Here is a 15,570-nt window from a genome sequence, read left to right as displayed (position 1 = left end):
AATGCTCAAAGCACCGACTGTAAGAAGAGTCTCTATTCTTGTACTTAAGGCGGCATTGTGCCTTTTGTATTTAATTCCGATGCGATTTCTCTGTTTCATCGTCAATGTGAAGGTCCAAGGAATAAACTGAACTTGTAGAGGTGTATCGGAAACTAATACTGGTCTCACAGGGAATGCTCAAAGCACCGACTGTAAGAAGAGTCTCTATTCTTGTACTTAAGGCGGCATTGTGCCTTTTGTATTTAATTCCGATGCGATTTCTCTGTTTCATCGTCAATGTGAAGGTCCAAGGAATAAACTGAACTTGTAGAGGTGTAGCGGAAACTAATACTGGTCTCACAGGGAATGCTCAAAGCACCGACTGTAAGAAGAGTCTCTATTCTTGTACTTGCGGGTGGCATTGGGCCTTTTGTATTTAACTCCGATGCGATTTCTGTGTTTCATCGTCAATGTGAAGGTCCAAGGAATAAACTGAACTTGTAGAGGTGTAGCGGAAACTAATACTGGTCTCACAGGGAATGCTCAAAGCACCGACTGTAAGAAGAGTCTCTATTCTTGTACTTAAGGCGGCATTGTGCCTTTTGTATTTAATTCCGATGCGATTTCTGTGTTTCATCGTCAATGTGAAGGTCCAACGAATAAACTGAACTTGTAGAGGTGTAGCGGAAACTAATACTGGTCTCACAGGGAATGCTCAAAGCACCGACTGTAAGAAGAGTCTCTATTCTTGTACTTGCGGGTGGCATTGTGCCTTTTGTATTTAACTCCGATGCGATTTCTGTGTTTCATCGTCAATGTGAAGGTCCAAGGAATAAACTGAACTTGTAGAGGTGTAGCGGAAACTAATACTGGTCTCACAGGGAATGCTCAAAGCACCGACTGTAAGAAGAGTCTCTATTCTTGTACTTAAGGCGGCATTGTGCCTTTTGTATTTAATTCCGATGCGATTTCTCTGTTTCATCGTCAATGTGAAGGTCCAAGGAATAAACTGAACTTGTAGAGGTGTATCGGAAACTAATACTGGTCTCACAGGGAATGCTCAAAGCACCGACTGTAAGAAGAGTCTCTATTCTTGTACTTGCGGGTGGCATTGGGCCTTTTGTATTTAACTCCGATGCGATTTCTGTGTTTCATCGTCAATGTGAAGGTCCAACGAATAAACTGAACTTGTAGAGGTGTAGCGGAAACTAATACTGGTCTCACAGGGAATGCTCAAAGCACCGACTGTAAGAAGAGTCTCTATTCTTGTACTTGCGGGTGGCATTGTGCCTTTTGTATTTAACTCCGATGCGAATTCTGTGTTTCATCGTCAATGTGAAGGTCCAAGGAATAAACTGAACCTGCAGAGGTGTAGCGGAAACTAATACAGGTCTCACAGGGAATGCTCAAAGCACCGACTGTAAGAAGAGTCTCTATTCTTGTACTTAAGGCGGCATTGTGCCTTTTGTATTTAATTCCGATGCGATTTCTCTGTTTCATCGTCAATGTGAAGGTCCAAGGAATAAACTGAACTTGTAGAGGTGTATCGGAAACTAATACTGGTCTCACAGGGAATGCTCAAAGCACCGACTGTAAGAAGAGTCTCTATTCTTGTACTTGCGGGTGGCATTGGGCCTTTTGTATTTAACTCCGATGCGATTTCTGTGTTTCATCGTCAATGTGAAGGTCCAAGGAATAATCTGAACTTGTAGAGGTGTATCGGAAACTAATACTGGTCTCACAGGGAATGCTCAAAGCACCGACTGTAAGAAGAGTCTCTATTCTTGTACTTGCGGGTGGCATTGGGCCTTTTGTATTTAACTCCGATGCGATTTCTGTGTTTCATCGTCAATGTGAAGGTCCAAGGAATAAACTGAACTCGTAGAGGTGTAGCGGAAACTAATACTGGTCTCACAGGGAATGCTCAAAGCACCGACTGTAAGAAGAGTCTCTATTCTTGTACTTGCGGGTGGCATTGTGCCTTTTGTATTTAACTCCGATGCGATTTCTGTGTTTCATCGTCAATGTGAAGGTCCAAGGAATAAACTGAACCTGCAGAGGTGTAGCGGAAACTAATACAGGTCTCACAGGGAATGCTCAAAACACCGACTGTGAGAAGAGTCTCTATTCTTGTACTTAAGGCGGCATTGTGCCTTTTGTATTTAATTCCGATGCGATTTCTCTGTTTCATCGTCAATGTGAAGGTCCAAGGAATAAACTGAACTTGTAGAGGTGTATCGGAAACTAATACTGGTCTCACAGGGAATGCTCAAAGCACCGACTGTAAGAAGAGTCTCTATTCTTGTACTTGCGGGTGGCATTGGGCCTTTTGTATTTAACTCCGATGCGATTTCTGTGTTTCATCGTCAATGTGAAGGTCCAAGGAATAAACTGAACTTGTAGAGGTGTAGCGGAAACTAATACTGGTCTCACAGGGAATGCTCAAAGCACCGACTGTAAGAAGAGTCTCTATTCTTGTACTTGCGGGTGGCATTGTGCCTTTTGTATTTAACTCCGATGCGATTTCTGTGTTTCATCGTCAATGTGAAGGTCCAAGGAATAAACTGAACTCGTTGAGGTGTAGCGGAAACTAATACTGGTCTCACAGGGAATGCTCAAAGCACCGACTGTAAGAAGAGTCTCTATTCTTGTACTTGCGGGTGGCATTGTGCCTTTTGTATTTATCTCCGATGCGATTTCTGTGTTTCATCGTCAATGTGAAGGTCCAAGGAATAAACTGAACTTGTTGAGGTGTAGCGGAAACTAATACTGGTCTCACAGGGAATGCTCAAAGCACCGACTGTAAGAAGAGTCTCTATTCTTGTACTTGCGGGTGGCATTGTGCCTTTTGTATTTATCTCCGATGCGATTTCTGTGTTTCATCGTCAATGTGAAGGTCCAAGGAATAAACTGAACTTGTTGAGGTGTAGCGGAAACTAACACTGGTCTCACAGGGAATGCTCAAAGCACCGACTGTAAGAAGAGTCTCTATTCTTGTACTTGCGGGTGGCATTGGGCCTTTTGTATTTAACTCCGATGCGATTTCTGTGTTTCATCGTCAATGTGAAGGTCCAAGGAATAAACTGAACTTGTAGAGGTGTAGCGGAAACTAATACTGGTCTCACAGGGAATGCTCAAAGCACCGACTGTAAGAAGAGTCTCTATTCTTGTACTTGCGGGTGGCATTGGGCCTTTTGTATTTAACTCCGATGCGATTTCTGTGTTTCATCGTCAATGTGAAGGTCCAAGGAATAAACTGAACTTGTTGAGGTGTAGCGGAAACTAATACTGGTCTCACAGGGAATGCTCAAAGCACCGACTGTAAGAAGAGTCTCTATTCTTGTACTTGCGGGTGGCATTGTGCCTTTTGTATTTAACTCCGATGCGATTTCTGTGTTTCATCGTCAATGTGAAGGTCCAAGGAATAAACTGAACTTGTTGAGGTGTAGCGGAAACTAACACTGGTCTCACAGGGAATGCTCAAAGCACCGACTGTAAGAAGAGTCTCTATTCTTGTACTTGCGGGTGGCATTGGGCCTTTTGTATTTAACTCCGATGCGATTTCTGTGTTTCATCGTCAATGTGAAGGTCCAAGGAATAAACTGAACTTGTAGAGGTGTAGCGGAAACTAATACTGGTCTCACAGGGAATGCTCAAAGCACCGACTGTAAGAAGAGTCTCTATTCTTGTACTTGCGGGTGGCATTGTGCCTTTTGTATTTAACTCCGATGCGATTTCTGTGTTTCATCGTCAATGTGAAGGTCCAAGGAATAAACTGAACTTGTTGAGGTGTAGCGGAAACTAACACTGGTCTCACAGGGAATGCTCAAAGCACCGACTGTAAGAAGAGTCTCTATTCTTGTACTTGCGGGTGGCATTGGGCCTTTTGTATTTAACTCCGATGCGATTTCTGTGTTTCATCGTCAATGTGAAGGTCCAAGGAATAAACTGAACCTGCAGAGGTGTAGCGGAAACTAATACAGGTCTCACAGGGAATGCTCAAAACACCGACTGTGAGAAGAGTCTCTATTCTTGTACTTAAGGCGGCATTGTGCCTTTTGTATTTAATTCCGATGCGATTTCTCTGTTTCATCGTCAATGTGAAGGTCCAAGGAATAAACTGAACTTGTAGAGGTGTATCGGAAACTAATACTGGTCTCACAGGGAATGCTCAAAGCACCGACTGTAAGAAGAGTCTCTATTCTTGTACTTGCGGGTGGCATTGGGCCTTTTGTATTTAACTCCGATGCGATTTCTGTGTTTCATCGTCAATGTGAAGGTCCAACGAATAAACTGAACTTGTAGAGGTGTAGCGGAAACTAATACTGGTCTCACAGGGAATGCTCAAAGCACCGACTGTAAGAAGAGTCTCTATTCTTGTACTTGCGGGTGGCATTGTGCCTTTTGTATTTAACTCCGATGCGAATTCTGTGTTTCATCGTCAATGTGAAGGTCCAAGGAATAAACTGAACCTGCAGAGGTGTAGCGGAAACTAATACAGGTCTCACAGGGAATGCTCAAAGCACCGACTGTAAGAAGAGTCTCTATTCTTGTACTTAAGGCGGCATTGTGCCTTTTGTATTTAATTCCGATGCGATTTCTCTGTTTCATCGTCAATGTGAAGGTCCAAGGAATAAACTGAACTTGTAGAGGTGTATCGGAAACTAATACTGGTCTCACAGGGAATGCTCAAAGCACCGACTGTAAGAAGAGTCTCTATTCTTGTACTTGCGGGTGGCATTGGGCCTTTTGTATTTAACTCCGATGCGATTTCTGTGTTTCATCGTCAATGTGAAGGTCCAACGAATAAACTGAACTTGTAGAGGTGTAGCGGAAACTAATACTGGTCTCACAGGGAATGCTCAAAGCACCGACTGTAAGAAGAGTCTCTATTCTTGTACTTGCGGGTGGCATTGTGCCTTTTGTATTTAACTCCGATGCGAATTCTGTGTTTCATCGTCAATGTGAAGGTCCAAGGAATAAACTGAACCTGCAGAGGTGTAGCGGAAACTAATACAGGTCTCACAGGGAATGCTCAAAGCACCGACTGTAAGAAGAGTCTCTATTCTTGTACTTAAGGCGGCATTGTGCCTTTTGTATTTAATTCCGATGCGATTTCTCTGTTTCATCGTCAATGTGAAGGTCCAAGGAATAAACTGAACTTGTAGAGGTGTATCGGAAACTAATACTGGTCTCACAGGGAATGCTCAAAGCACCGACTGTAAGAAGAGTCTCTATTCTTGTACTTGCGGGTGGCATTGGGCCTTTTGTATTTAACTCCGATGCGATTTCTGTGTTTCATCGTCAATGTGAAGGTCCAAGGAATAAACTGAACTTGTAGAGGTGTATCGGAAACTAATACTGGTCTCACAGGGAATGCTCAAAGCACCGACTGTAAGAAGAGTCTCTATTCTTGTACTTGCGGGTGGCATTGGGCCTTTTGTATTTAACTCCGATGCGATTTCTGTGTTTCATCGTCAATGTGAAGGTCCAAGGAATAAACTGAACTTGTAGAGGTGTAGCGGAAACTAATACTGGTCTCACAGGGAATGCTCAAAGCACCGACTGTAAGAAGAGTCTCTATTCTTGTACTTGCGGGTGGCATTGGGCCTTTTGTATTTAACTCCGATGCGATTTCTGTGTTTCATCGTCAATGTGAAGGTCCAAGGAATAAACTGAACCTGCAGAGGTGTAGCGGAAACTAATACAGGTCTCACAGGGAATGCTCAAAACACCGACTGTGAGAAGAGTCTCTATTCTTGTACTTAAGGCGGCATTGTGCCTTTTGTATTTAATTCCGATGCGATTTCTCTGTTTCATCGTCAATGTGAAGGTCCAAGGAATAAACTGAACTTGTAGAGGTGTATCGGAAACTAATACTGGTCTCACAGGGAATGCTCAAAGCACCGACTGTAAGAAGAGTCTCTATTCTTGTACTTGCGGGTGGCATTGGGCCTTTTGTATTTAACTCCGATGCGATTTCTGTGTTTCATCGTCAATGTGAAGGTCCAAGGAATAAACTGAACTTGTAGAGGTGTAGCGGAAACTAATACTGGTCTCACAGGGAATGCTCAAAGCACCGACTGTAAGAAGAGTCTCTATTCTTGTACTTGCGGGTGGCATTGTGCCTTTTGTATTTAACTCCGATGCGATTTCTCTGTTTCATCGTCAATGTGAAGGTCCAAGGAATAAACTGAACTTGTAGAGGTGTAGCGGAAACTAATACTGGTCTCACAGGGAATGCTCAAAGCACCGACTGTAAGAAGAGTCTCTATTCTTGTACTTGCGGGTGGCATTGTGCCTTTTGTATTTAACTCCGATGCGATTTCTCTGTTTCATCGTCAATGTGAAGGTCCAAGGAATAAACTGAACTTGTAGAGGTGTAGCGGAAACTAATACTGGTCTCACAGGGAATGCTCAAAGCACCGACTGTAAGAAGAGTCTCTATTCTTGTACTTGCGGGTGGCATTGGGCCTTTTGTATTTAACTCCGATGCGATTTCTGTGTTTCATCGTCAATGTGAAGGTCCAAGGAATAAACTGAACTTGTAGAGGTGTAGCGGAAACTAATACTGGTCTCACAGGGAATGCTCAAAGCACCGACTGTAAGAAGAGTCTCTATTCTTGTACTTGCGGGTGGCATTGTGCCTTTTGTATTTAACTCCGATGAGATTTCTGTGTTTCATCGTCAATGTGAAGGTCCAAGGAATAAACTGAACTTGTAGAGGTGTAGCGGAAACTAATACTGGTCTCACAGGGAATGCTCAAAGCACCGACTGTAAGAAGAGTCTCTATTCTTGTACTTGCGGGTGGCATTGGGCCTTTTGTATTTAACTCCGATGCGATTTCTCTGTTTCATCGTCAATGTGAAGGTCCAAGGAATAAACTGAACTTGTAGAGGTGTAGCGGAAACTAATACTGGTCTCACAGGGAATGCTCAAAGCACCGACTGTAAGAAGAGTCTCTATTCTTGTACTTGCGGGTGGCATTGTGCCTTTTGTATTTAACTCCGATGCGATTTCTCTGTTTCATCGTCAATGTGAAGGTCCAAGGAATAAACTGAACTTGTAGAGGTGTATCGGAAACTAATACTGGTCTCACAGGGAATGCTCAAAGCACCGACTGTAAGAAGAGTCTCTATTCTTGTACTTGCGGGTGGCATTGGGCCTTTTGTATTTAACTCCGATGCGATTTCTGTGTTTCATCGTCAATGTGAAGGTCCAAGGAATAAACTGAACTTGTAGAGGTGTAGCGGAAACTAATACTGGTCTCACAGGGAATGCTCAAAGCACCGACTGTAAGAAGAGTCTCTATTCTTGTACTTGCGGGTGGCATTGTGCCTTTTGTATTTAACTCCGATGCGATTACTCTGTTTCATCGTCAATGTGAAGGTCCAAGGAATAAACTGAACTTGTAGAGGTGTAGCGGAAACTAATACTGGTCTCACAGGGAATGCTCAAAGCACCGACTGTAAGAAGAGTCTCTATTCTTGTACTTGCGGGTGGCATTGTGCCTTTTGTATTTATCTCCGATGCGATTTCTGTGTTTCATCGTCAATGTGAAGGTCCAAGGAATAAACTGAACTTGTAGAGGTGTAGCGGAAACTAATACTGGTCTCACAGGGAATGCTCAAAGCACCGACTGTAAGAAGAGTCTCTATTCTTGTACTTGCGGGTGGCATTGTGCCTTTTGTATTTATCTCCGATGCGATTTCTGTGTTTCATCGTCAATGTGAAGGTCCAAGGAATAAACTGAACTTGTAGAGGTGTAGCGGAAACTAATACTGGTCTCACAGGGAATGCTCAAAGCACCGACTGTAAGAAGAGTCTCTATTCTTGTACTTGCGGGTGGCATTGTGCCTTTTGTATTTAACCCCGATGCGATTTCTCTGTTTCATCGTCAATGTGAAGGTCCAAGGAATAAACTGAACTTGTAGAGGTGTAGCGGAAACTAATACTGGTCTCACAGGGAATGCTCAAAGCACCGACTGTAAGAAGAGTCTCTATTCTTGTACTTGCGGGTGGCATTGGGCCTTTTGTATTTAACTCCGATGCGATTTCTGTGTTTCATCGTCAATGTGAAGGTCCAAGGAATAAACTGAACTTGTAGAGGTGTAGCGGAAACTAATACTGGTCTCACAGGGAATGCTCAAAGCACCGACTGTAAGAAGAGTCTCTATTCTTGTACTTGCGGGTGGCATTGGGCCTTTTGTATTTAACTCCGATGCGATTTCTGTGTTTCATCGTCAATGTGAAGGTCCAAGGAATAAACTGAACTTGTAGAGGTGTAGCGGAAACTAATACTGGTCTCACAGGGAATGCTCAAAGCACCGACTGTAAGAAGAGTCTCTATTCTTGTACTTGCGGGTGGCATTGTGCCTTTTGTATTTAACTCCGATGCGATTTCTCTGTTTCATCGTCAATGTGAAGGTCCAAGGAATAAACTGAACTTGTAGAGGTGTATCGGAAACTAATACTGGTCTCACAGGGAATGCTCAAAGCACCGACTGTAAGAAGAGTCTCTATTCTTGTACTTGCGGGTGGCATTGGGCCTTTTGTATTTAACTCCGATGCGATTTCTGTGTTTCATCGTCAATGTGAAGGTCCAAGGAATAAACTGAACTTGTAGAGGTGTAGCGGAAACTAATACTGGTCTCACAGGGAATGCTCAAAGCACCGACTGTAAGAAGAGTCTCTATTCTTGTACTTGCGGGTGGCATTGTGCCTTTTGTATTTAACTCCGATGCGATTTCTCTGTTTCATCGTCAATGTGAAGGTCCAAGGAATAAACTGAACTTGTAGAGGTGTAGCGGAAACTAATACTGGTCTCACAGGGAATGCTCAAAGCACCGACTGTAAGAAGAGTCTCTATTCTTGTACTTGCGGGTGGCATTGTGCCTTTTGTATTTATCTCCGATGCGATTTCTGTGTTTCATCGTCAATGTGAAGGTCCAAGGAATAAACTGAACTTGTTGAGGTGTAGTGGAAACTAATACTGGTCTCACAGGGAATGCTCAAAGCACCGACTGTAAGAAGAGTCTCTATTCTTGTACTTGCGGGTGGCATTGTGCCTTTTGTATTTAACTCCGATGCGATTTCTGTGTTTCATCGTCAATGTGAAGGTCCAAGGAATAAACTGAACTTGTTGAGGTGTAGCGGAAACTAATACTGGTCTCACAGGGAATGCTCAAAGCACCGACTGTAAGAAGAGTCTCTATTCTTGTACTTGCGGGTGGCATTGTGCCTTTTGTATTTAACTCCGATGCGATTTCTGTGTTTCATCGTCAATGTGAAGGTCCAAGGAATAAACTGAACTTGTTGAGGTGTAGCGGAAACTAACACTGGTCTCACAGGGAATGCTCAAAGCACCGACTGTAAGAAGAGTCTCTATTCTTGTACTTGCGGGTGGCATTGGGCCTTTTGTATTTAACTCCGATGCGATTTCTGTGTTTCATCGTCAATGTGAAGGTCCAAGGAATAAACTGAACTTGTAGAGGTGTAGCGGAAACTAATACTGGTCTCACAGGGAATGCTCAAAGCACCGACTGTAAGAAGAGTCTCTATTCTTGTACTTGCGGGTGGCATTGTGCCTTTTGTATTTAACTCCGATGCGATTTCTCTGTTTCATCGTCAATGTGAAGGTCCAAGGAATAAACTGATCTTGTAGAGGTGTAGCGGAAACTAATACTGGTCTCACAGGGAATGCTCTAAGCACCGACTGTAAGAAGAGTCTCTATTCTTGTACTTGCGGGTGGCATTGTGCCTTTTGTATTTAACTCCGATGCGATTTCTGTGTTTCATCGTCAATGTGAAGGTCCAAGGAATAAACTGAACTTGTTGAGGTGTAGCGGAAACTAATACTGGTCTCACAGGGAATGCTCAAAGCACCGACTGTAAGAAGAGTCTCTATTCTTGTACTTGCGGGTGGCATTGTGCGTTTTGTATTTAACTCCGATGCGATTTCTCTGTTTCATCGTCAATGTGAAGGTCCAAGGAATAAACTGAACTTGTAGAGGTGTAGCGGAAACTAATACTGGTCTCACAGGGAATGCTCAAAGCACCGACTGTAAGAAGAGTCTCTATTCTTGTACTTGCGGGTGGCATTGTGCCTTTTGTATTTAACTCCGATGCGATTTCTGTGTTTCATCGTCAATGTGAAGGTCCAAGGAATAAACTGAACTTGTAGAGGTGTATCGGAAACTAATACAGGTCTCACAGGGAATGCTCAAAACACCGACTGTGAGAAGAGTCTCTATTCTTGTACTTAAGGCGGCATTGTGCCTTTTGTATTTAATTCCGATGCGATTTCTCTGTTTCATCGTCAATGTGAAGGCCCAAGGAATAAACTGAATTTGTAGAGGTGTAGCGGAAACTACTACTGGTCTCACAGGGAATGCTCAAAGCTCCGACTGTAAGAAGAGTCTCTATTCTTGTACTTGCGGGTGGCATTGGGCCTTTTGTATTTAACTCCGATGCGATTTCTGTGTTTCATCGTCAATGTGAAGGTCCAAGGAATAAACTGAACTTGTAGAGGTGTAGCGGAAACTAATACTGGTCTCACAGGGAATGCTCAAAGCACCGATTGTAAGAAGAGTCTCTATTCTTGTACTTGCGGGTGGCATTGGGCCTTTTGTATTTAACTCCGATGCGATTTCTGTGTTTCATCGTCAATGTGAAGGTCCAAGGAATAAACTGAACTTGTAGAGGTGTAGCGGAAACTAATACTGGTCTCACAGGGAATGCTCAAAGCACCGACTGTGAGAAGAGTCTCTATTCTTGTACTTGCGGGTGGCATTGTGCCTTTTGTATTTAACTCCGATGCGATTTCTGTGTTTCATCGTCAATGTGAAGGTCCAAGGAATAAACTGAACTTGTAGAGGTGTAGCGGAAACTAATACTGGTCTCACAGGGAATGCTCAAAGCACCGATTGTAAGAAGAGTCTCTATTCTTGTACTTAAGGCGGCATTGTGCCTTTTGTATTTAACTCCGATGCGATTTCTGTGTTTCATCGTCAATGTGAAGGTCCAAGGAATAAACTGAACTTGTAGAGGTGTAGCGGAAACTAATACTGGTCTCACAGGGAATGCTCAAAGCACCGATTGTAAGAAGAGTCTCTATTCTTGTACTTGCGGGTGGCATTGGGCCTTTTGTATTTAACTCCGATGCGATTTCTGTGTTTCATCGTCAATGTGAAGGTCCAAGGAATAAACTGAACTTGTAGAGGTGTAGCGGAAACTAATACTGGTCTCACAGGGAATGCTCAAAGCACCGATTGTAAGAAGAGTCTCTATTCTTGTACTTAAGGCGGCATTGTGCCTTTTGTATTTAACTCCGATGCGATTTCTGTGTTTCATCGTCAATGTGAAGGTCCAAGGAATAAACTGAACTTGTAGAGGTGTAGCGGAAACTAATACTGGTCTCACAGGGAATGCTCAAAGCACCGATTGTAAGAAGAGTCTCTATTCTTGTACTTGCGGGTGGCATTGGGCCTTTTGTATTTAACTCCGATGCGATTTCTGTGTTTCATCGTCAATGTGAAGGTCCAAGGAATAAACTGAACTTGTAGAGGTGTAGCGGAAACTAATACTGGTCTCACAGGGAATGCTCAAAGCACCGATTGTAAGAAGAGTCTCTATTCTTGTACTTAAGGCGGCATTGTGCCTTTTGTATTTAACTCCGATGCGATTTCTGTGTTTCATCGTCAATGTGAAGGTCCAAGGAATAAACTGAACTTGTAGAGGTGTAGCGGAAACTAATACTGGTCTCACAGGGAATGCTCAAAGCACCGACTGTGAGAAGAGTCTCTATTCTTGTACTTGCGGGTGGCATTGTGCCTTTTGTATTTAACTCCGATGCGATTTCTGTGTTTCATCGTCAATGTGAAGGTCCAAGGAATAAACTGAACTTGTAGAGGTGTAGCGGAAACTAATACTGGTCTCACAGGGAATGCTCAAAGCACCGACTGTAAGAAGAGTCTCTATTCTTGTACTTGCGGGTGGCATTGTGCCTTTTGTATTTAACTCCGATGCGATTTCTGTGTTTCATCGTCAATGTGAAGGTCCAAGGAATAAACTGAACTTGTAGAGGTGTAGCGGAAACTAATACTGGTCTCACAGGGAATGCTCAAAGCACCGATTGTAAGAAGAGTCTCTATTCTTGTACTTAAGGCGGCATTGTGCCTTTTGTATTTAACTCCGATGCGATTTCTGTGTTTCATCGTCAATGTGAAGGTCCAAGGAATAAACTGAACTTGTAGAGGTGTAGCGGAAACTAATACTGGTCTCACAGGGAATGCTCAAAGCACCGATTGTAAGAAGAGTCTCTATTCTTGTACTTGCGGGTGGCATTGGGCCTTTTGTATTTAACTCCGATGCGATTTCTGTGTTTCATCGTCAATGTGAAGGTCCAAGGAATAAACTGAACTTGTAGAGGTGTAGCGGAAACTAATACTGGTCTCACAGGGAATGCTCAAAGCACCGACTGTAAGAAGAGTCTCTATTCTTGTACTTGCTTGTGGCATTGTGCCTTTTGTATTTAACTCCGATGCGATTTCTGTGTTTCATCGTCAATGTGAAGGTCCAAGGAATAAACTGAACTTGTTGAGGTGTAGCGGAAACTAATACTGGTCTCACAGGGAATGCTCAAAGCACCGACTGTAAGAAGAGTCTCTATTCTTGTACTTGCGGGTGGCATTGGGCCTTTTGTATTTAACTCCGATGCGATTTCTGTGTTTCATCGTCAATGTGAAGGTCCAAGGAATAAACTGAACCTGCAGAGGTGTAGCGGAAACTAATACAGGTCTCACAGGGAATGCTCAAAACACCGACTGTGAGAAGAGTCTCTATTCTTGTACTTAAGGCGGCATTGTGCCTTTTGTATTTAATTCCGATGCGATTTCTCTGTTTCATCGTCAATGAGAAGGTCCAAGGAATAAACTGAACTTGTAGAGGTGTAGCGGAAACTAATACTCGTCTCACAGGGAATGCTCAAAGCACCGACTGTAAGAAGAGTCTCTATTCTTGTACTTAAGGCGGCATTGTGCCTTTTGTATTTAATTCCGATTGGATTTCTGTGTTGCATCGTCAATGTGAAGGTCCAAGGAATAAACTGAACCTGCAGATGTGTAGCGGAAACTAATACTGGTCTCACAGGGAATGCTCAAAGCACCGACTGTGAGAAGAGTCTCTATTCTTGTACTTAAGGCGGCATTGTGCCTTTTGTATTTAATTCCGATGCGATTTCTCTGTTTCATCGTCAATGTGAAGGTCCAAGGAATAAACTGAACTTGTAGAGGTGTAGCGGAAACTAATACTGGTCTCACAGGTAATGCTCAAAGCACCGATTGTAAGAAGAGTCTCTATTCTTGTACTTAAGGCGGCATTGTGCCTTTTGTATTTAATTCCGATTGGATTTCTGTGTTGCATCGTCAATGTGAAGGTCCAAGGAATAAACTGAACCTGCAGATGTGTAGCGGAAACTAATACTGGTCTCACAGGGAATGCTCAAAGCACCGACTGTATGAAGAGTCTCTATTATTGTACTTAAGGCGGCATTGTGCCTTTTGTATTTATTTCCGATGTAGTTTCAGTGTTTCATCGCCAATGTGAAGGTCCAAGGAATACATTGAACCTGCAGTGGTGTAGCGGAAACTAATACTGGTCTCACAGGGAATGCTCAAAGCACCGATTGTAAGAAGAGTCTCTATTCTTGTACTTAAGGCGGCATTGTGCCTTTTGTATTTAATTCCGATTGGATTTCTGTGTTGCATCGTCAATGTGAAGGTCCAAGGAATAAACTGAACCTGCAAATGTGTAGCGGAAACTAATACTGGTCTCACAGGGAATGCTCAAAGCACCGACTGTATGAAGAGTCTCTATTATTGTACTTAAGGCGGCATTGTGCCTTTTGTATTTATTTCCGATGTAGTTTCAGTGTTTCATCGCCAATGTGAAGGTCCAAGGAATACATTGAACCTGCAGTGGTGTAGCGGAAACTAATACTGGTCTCACAGGGAATGCTCAAAGCACCGATTGTAAGAAGAGTCTCTATTCTTGTACTTAAGGCGGCATTGTGCCTTTTGTATTTAATTCCGATTGGATTTCTGTGTTGCATCGTCAATGTGAAGGTCCAAGGAATAAACTGAACCTGCAGATGTGTAGCGGAAACTAATACTGGTCTCACAGGGAATGCTCAAAGCACCGACTGTATGAAGAGTCTCTATTATTGTACTTAAGGCGGCATTGTGCCTTTTGTATTTATTTCCGATGTAGTTTCAGTGTTTCATCGCCAATGTGAAGGTCCAAGGAATACATTGAACCTGCAGTGGCGTAGCGGAAACTAATACTGGTCTCACAGGGAATGCTCAAAGCACCGACTGTATGAAGAGTCTCTATTATTGTACTTAAGGCGGCATTGTGCCTTTTGTATTTATTTCCGATGTAGTTTCAGTGTTTCATCGCCAATGTGAAGGTCCAAGGAATACATTGAACCTGCAGTGGTGTAGCGGAAACTAATACTGGTCTCACAGGGAATGCTCAAAGCACCGATTGTAAGAAGAGTCTCTATTCTTGTACTTAAGGCGGCATTGTGCCTTTTGTATTTAATTCCGATTGGATTTTTGTGTTGCATCGTCAATGTGAAGGTCCAAGGAATAAACTGAACCTGCAGATGTGTAGCGGAAACTAATACTGGTCTCACAGGGAATGCTCAAAGCACCGACTGTATGAAGAGTCTCTATTATTGTACTTAAGGCGGCATTGTGCCTTTTGTATTTATTTCCGATGTAGTTTCAGTGTTTCATCGCCAATGTGAAGGTCCAAGGAATACATTGAACCTGCAGTGGCGTAGCGGAAACTAATACTGGTCTCACAGGGAATGCTCAAAGCACCGACTGTATGAAGAGTCTCTATTATTGTACTTAAGGCGGCATTGTCCCTTTTGTATTTAATTCCGATGTAATTTCAGTGTTTCATCGTCAATGTGAAGGTCCAAGGAATACATTGAACCTGCAGTGGTGTATCGGAAACTAATACTGGTCTCACAGGGAATGCTCAAAGCACCGACGGTAGGAAGAGTCTTTATCCTTGTACTTAAGGCGGCATTGTTACTTTTGTATTTAATTCCGATGTAATTTCTGTGTTTCATCGTCTATGTGTATGTCCAAGGAATAGATTGAACCTGCAGAGGTGTAGCGGAAACTAATACAGGTCTCACAGGGAATGCTCAAGACACCGACTGTGAGAAGAGTCTCTATTCTTGTACTTAAGGCGGCATTGTGCCTTTTGTATTTAATTCCGATGCGATTTCTCTGTTTCATCGTCAATGTGAAGGTCCAAGGAATAAACTGAACTTGTAGAGGTGTAGCGGAAACTAATACTGGTCTCACAGGGAATGCTCAAAGCACCGACTGTAAGAAGAGTCTCTATTCTTGTACTTAAGGCGGCATTGTGCCTTTTGTATTTAATTCCGATGTAATTTCAGTGTTTCATCTTCAATGTGAAGGTCCAAGGAATACATTGAACCTGCAGTGGTGTATCGGAAACTAATACTGGCCTCACAGAGAATGCTCAAAGCACCGACGGTTAGAAGTGTC

The sequence above is a fragment of the Schistocerca americana genome, unplaced genomic scaffold (genome assembly GCF_021461395.2).
Source record: "Schistocerca americana isolate TAMUIC-IGC-003095 unplaced genomic scaffold, iqSchAmer2.1 HiC_scaffold_13, whole genome shotgun sequence".
NCBI classification, from domain to species: domain Eukaryota; kingdom Metazoa; phylum Arthropoda; class Insecta; order Orthoptera; family Acrididae; genus Schistocerca; species Schistocerca americana.
The sequence above is the reverse complement of the archived record's forward strand: the minus strand, read 5'-3'. Positions refer to the sequence as shown.